Here is a 6,175-nt window from a genome sequence, read left to right on the forward strand (position 1 = left end):
ACCAAATGAAATCAAAAAAACTACCTCCTTTACAGTATTTCAGTTTCAGGTCTTGACACGTCATTGGTGAAACAGCCCTCCATAGATTTCATCACTTTATAGCACATCCCAAAGTTTTCACTGAGAATAATATCATGCTTTTGCTGTCATTTGCCATTTCCATCTCAACCCAAATAGCTGTAGGACAGGAAATGAGTTGCATTTTGCACAGGAGCATTTTGAGGTGATCTGGATTGGAAATGACACAACTCCAGCTGAACTGTTTTCCTGTAAAGGCCATGTAGAGCCCTATGAATATAATAGGGAGCTACTGACACTTATTGGAAAATGAATGCATGGAGTAAGTGTTTCCATATTACTGATAATGCAGTTTATTGAACAATCAAAGACTTACTCGTGGAATAGATATAAATCTGTAACTGAACTCATATTTCACTGATCAACAAAACTTAATTTAGCATCAAGGTCAGGAGTGGCAGAAAGAAGCACATTTAATCCACGGTCTTTGTTCAACAGACTTTCAAGGAAACACTGCTGAGAAATCAATGAAAGTCTTAAACCAAAACACAGCAGGGCGGTTTGTAAAAATGTTTTATTACCAGAAAACATAATTCATTTTGAATCTGGTTTAGTTTAAGTAGATCATTACTTTATTATTTGCCTGTAACCTTTATTTTGTAATCTCCTTACTTTACTGTTGCTACAGCGGTTAGATAACAACAACAAAAACGTCACCATTATAAAATATAGGTAATCTATCATGTATGGCATTAATCTGAATCACCTAAGCCTATGTTAATGAATACACCGATCAGGTAAAGAACCCTGAAGGATTTCTGTCTCTCTTCTCCTCTTCTCTTCTGTCCCTCTTCTCTTTCAGTTTGTTAACTCACATTGTTTTGAACCCACTATTGACCTGGTGCTGATTCTACTGGATAAAAACAAAAATAAAATAAAATGGTGAAACTAATGTTAACATCCATCCACTTTTTGTAGATGGGATGCTCACAATCATTTTGTCTACAGCTACATGTCCACCTTGCTGGTTCCAAGTCTGCCAGAACTTATCTCAGCTGGCAATGCGTGAAAGGTAGGGTACACCCTGAATGAGACACCAGCTCATCGTGGGGCCATAATGTTGTCATATTGTAATAAATTATTTGGGACTCAGAATTGTGGATCAGTTTATATTTAAAAAGTAGACTGCTACATGTTTACAAAAGACTGTTTAGGTATCGTGTTTTGATATATTTATAGGTTCTTTACATGTGATTAATCTTAAAATGCAAGAGAAGTGGAGGTGACACTTGAGCGATGGATCGCAGACACAGCGTCACCATCACAGTTTAGTTTCCATGTAAAGGACAACACACTTTATTTCTAAAAACAAAGTATTTTTTCCGTCTGAACTTAACAAAACTAACGTTAATCATTCTGCAACTTTCATGAGAAGCGCAAGGACACCACAGTTCAAAGATGGCTTCCTTTTTTGTTCCAAGGACACCCTGACAGCTGAGTAAGGAGTAAGACATGACCAGTGTGTCTTTGCCACCATAGCCAGCATGTCAGCAACACTTCATTAAAGGCCTTTTAACTCTGAGTGAATTTCAAATTTTAGAAGCAACTGATTTTTTAATCATGAAAAAATAAGCAGGCCCAATTCTTTTGTAGTTTAATTGTAGGTCCTATGAGCCTAAATTTTGGACAGTTTAGCATTCGTATTTAGTAGAAACTTAAAAAGACATGATATATTTAATTTTCTGTTCCGGCCACGATGTGGAAGATGAAGATGACGACGCCCAAAAAGGCCTCTGGACCATGGATAAGATCACACCAATGGATGGATGGTAACGTTCATTCATCAGAGGTACAGATGATCTACTGTGTTCAGTTATTCCACTGAGGCTGGGGAGTATTTAAGATGATATTCAAAACTGTATTCTTCCTGAAAAGAGACAATTGTCTTTGTAGCACATTTTCAGTGTGTACTAAAATGTAATAGAGGTGAATTAAAGGACGGAGGTGATCATTGGCTGCTGCCTTTATGTGGCCGCCTGAAAGCTTTAAAGACACTGGGTCAGGGAAATGACGGAGAAACAGAAAAGACAAATATTTGATGATAGATTGAGTAGTGTGTGTGTGTGTGTGTGTGTGTGTGTGTGTGTGTGTGTGTGTGTGTGTGTGCGTGCGTGTGCGTGTGTGTGTGTGTGTGTGTGTGTGTTGAGAGGAAGAGATAGTGTTGCTGACAGCCTTTCAGTTTGCATAGACAACTGAGTGATGATGAGGTCTACGCTGTTTTGACAGATCATCCCCCCCCCCCGCAAACACACACACACACACACACCCACACACACACACACACACACACACACACACACACACACACACACACACAGATATGAGTGTAGGACTTTTTCATTTTGAGAATACTGGATTTAACTGAATATTCTCAGTTACTTCAGCGAACTACAGTATACTGATGCAGAGGTGGGTTTCTTCATTGTCGTGTTGTGTTCTAATCCAGAGTTGGTCTTCCTGAAGGAAATTTGCATGTTTTTTGTGTGAGTGAGTTGTTATGGACTATTCTGTCTGTGACAGAACAATTACCACGCATCGAGAGCATTCATTTGGCTTTTTTTTTTCCTTCACTGATTGAATCAATGGTTGAAGGTTACCTGCTTTTCAAAACCATGCTTTAAAGTAAAGGGGGATGCAGCCCACAGAGGTTAAGATGCAGGTCGAACTGATGTCACATTAAGTTCTTGGTTCTATAACTGTAGCCTGAAAGCAGAACCAACCAGATCAGATGTTGAGTTATACGTTGCTTTGGTATTTATTTGATTAAGCTCAGCCTGTCATTGATTTATGGCAGGAAAAAGTCAGTTTTCTCTGGTTGTCTGCCGGTTTTGTGGCAACAATGGAAAAAAAGTGATTGACCTGACATTTATGAACCCATTCTTTTTCCACACCTTTACGAGAAGCTGAACTGATCACCTGCTGATTCTAAACACATACATGAAGGTGAGGCCGAGTCTTTCTATCAAACTACAGTCAGAAAATAAAATTAATATGAACACAGAAATTTCTCGGGGTGCTAAACTATTATTTGAGGTATAAGATATGAATAGAAAAAGCAGCAAAAGTAAGAAAAAAATCATTTTAACTGCATTTTATAAAGGAGAGGAAATACAAAATGACAGCAGCTTTGCAATGTAAGTGTAATTTGTGTGAGTATAGAAGGTGTGTATGTTTTTAACTTAGGGAGAGGTTAAAATGCTTCATGGTGAACCTCAAGAACAAACAATCTGAGGAGTAGAAGCAGTATGTCTGAGGTATGACCTTTGTAATATATATCCCTAATGGCTTACCATAAAAAGGTTAACAGATCCTATAAGATGGCAGAGAACGCAGAAGTCAAAATTAAATTAAATTACTCGCATAGCAGACATGATAAAATAAGGCATGTGAAACGTCAGAAATAAATCTATGTATTATTTTAGAGCCAGGTGAAACAGACGAATGTGACCCGACTGTTAAAGAGATTTAAAGAGCATTCTTACAATGAAAAAGCTCTGACAACAAGGAGAAAACAGAATACAAACTAGTAGAAGGTGACATCATACATGATAGACTTTACATCTTAAAGAAAGAAATGCATCAGATTTGTGTTACACAGAGTTGTGTGACATTTTATTCCAGTTTGTCCAAAAGGAAATTGCTTCTGGATGCTCACACCAACAAGCCTGGCCAGTAAAATAATCCTTTTTAACATTTATGGAGCAGAGTATATTACAGGGCTATCTAATATGACACTGTAAACACACATACACACTCACAGTGCAAAACAGCTACACACACACACACACGCACACGCACACACACACATGCACACACACATAAAATGCTTGAATGTTCTAATGCAATGACACAGAGATTGATTCAGGCCACGTCCCTTCATATGAATTATTCTTTTGTGTAATCCTACACTGTGGCTTTTTTAATTACAGTTTTACTGTTTCTTTCTGCGTTGTACCAACATTTTAATGATTTGTGTATTTGCATTTCCACGTATGTTCACCTCCACACGAATCTCTCTTTTCATGGCAGCACAGACACAGAAAAACGATGAACAGACAGACAGATAGACAGAGGGAAAAAAGTGAAAAGCACAGAGTCTAAACAGGGAGAAATGGAGCACAGCACATCAATCATTAAGATGATTATTATGGCAGTTGCCATGGCAACACTCGCCCATCCCCCCTCTCCTCTCCCACTTTCCAACCCTCCCTCCCTTTCTTTTTCTCTCGAATCAATTCAAATGCACTTAAATGCCACAGCAGTAGAGTGACAATACTGCAAGTGTATATTAATATGAGAAAAGAAGAACATTCAACAAAATGTTTATTTTACAGTGTCCTTAAACCAGAATTGTAATGAAGCAAAGTTAAAGACAAAAAACAAATATAACGGTTTTTTGTTGCTGTGTTTGTTTGTTGGTTGGTTGGTTGGTTTATTTGTGGGATTCAGCAAACTTTTTTCATCATACATGGAAAAAGAATGGAAAGTAAGAATAATAGAATTATGTTTCATATTCAAATAAAGGAATATGTCCATCGGTTACGTTTATTTGACATTTACACCATAACACTACTAAACAGCTTCCTATGAAAGTACACACTGTACTACTGTGAATGCGTGTCTTTATGTATTTGTTGACGCGCCTTAAAAGTGAGTTTCCTTATCACACGCTCAAGTATAGAGAATCTCAGTGGTTCCACATGGAAAGAAGGAATGTTGTAATCTCCCTCACAGCCATTTATTTTAATGGAAAATTTTTAGTTGAAAACATTTCTTGTTTTGTCAAATATTACAAGAAGGAATTAGCAAATTCACAGCACACCATTCATAACATTGCAGAATATGTGGATCTTTGAAAAGAGTTTCTAAGTTGCCAAATGAGAAAATGTTAGGTTGCAAAAATATGAAGAATTATTGTGTAACATTTGCTGATGTCAGGACTTTTGAACTCTTTAACATACTTATATAAACACAAATACAATACACATTTTTGCAATCCATTGAAAATGAGAGCAACTATTTTAAACCTTTGCAATCTGAACCTTACATTTTCAAGTTTAGAAAAGAAAACTGCGAACAAAAGCGAACCATCGCCCAGCACTGGCATTCGATGAAGCATCGTGTCTCCACAACGTTTTCACTGAAGATCTGAATTATTCAAATGCAGAGAGAAAACTGAGGGTCACGTAAAGAAGAGGAGACAATGAAGAACCATTTTCATCTTCTCTGCTGCTGTAAAGGTGCTGCCATGTCAAACAGACATGACAGACCTGTCAGTGACGTTCAAGTCAGAAACAGTGCAGGTAACAAAACTGTCATGTCTAATGTTATTGCATGTCCAGAAATTTCAATGTCAACAACAACAAAACACTATGCTGAAAAAGTGATGTCCAGTTTTTTAGGATTTAATTATAAAATATGTTATGACAATGAAATCCCCATGAGATGTACTCCTCTTTTTTTTTAAAAAAGTGATTGATATTTTTATTTCCATTTTTAGAGTCTGTGACCCAGTGTGCAGGATCACCTGACATTGCATGTGATTCTCACAATCTTGTAACCTTTCACCTGCAGCTCAAACAAGCAGAAAGCCTTAGAGTCTAAAAGGCACGAGATTTTCTGCTGTCCCAAAGCTGACAAAGATGCTCTGACCCTCTAATCAGAGGATTGATCAAGAAAGATGGAACAACATTTCCCTCCCTTAGAAAGCTTCATAACTTTATTCTCACCCCCTAAGTGTACAAAAGTGTGGAATCTCCCTCGTGTTCAATTTTTTTGAGAAACACCTCTGGAATTTGGTGTCGATTCAGATGCATTTCATCTTTAAATTTTCTTCCATGTTGCTGGAGTTATTTTCCACATTTGCATTAAAATATTAAACCAATATCCAATATGTGAAAGGTTGTATGTGTCAATCTTACAGGATCACATCCATCCTTTGGTGCCTTTTTTTAAATTTTATTTTGTTTTAGTTTGTGTTTGTGTTTGTGTTTGTGTTTGTGTTTCTTTTTGAATGTCTCTGCATACAGAAAAAAAAAACATGCAACAAACAGGAAGCTATCTCAGCCAATACTTTAGGGCTCCAGAAAACAAAAAC

This window comes from Antennarius striatus, chromosome 18, assembly GCF_040054535.1.
Source record: "Antennarius striatus isolate MH-2024 chromosome 18, ASM4005453v1, whole genome shotgun sequence".
In the NCBI taxonomy this organism is placed as follows: Eukaryota; Metazoa; Chordata; class Actinopteri; order Lophiiformes; family Antennariidae; genus Antennarius; species Antennarius striatus.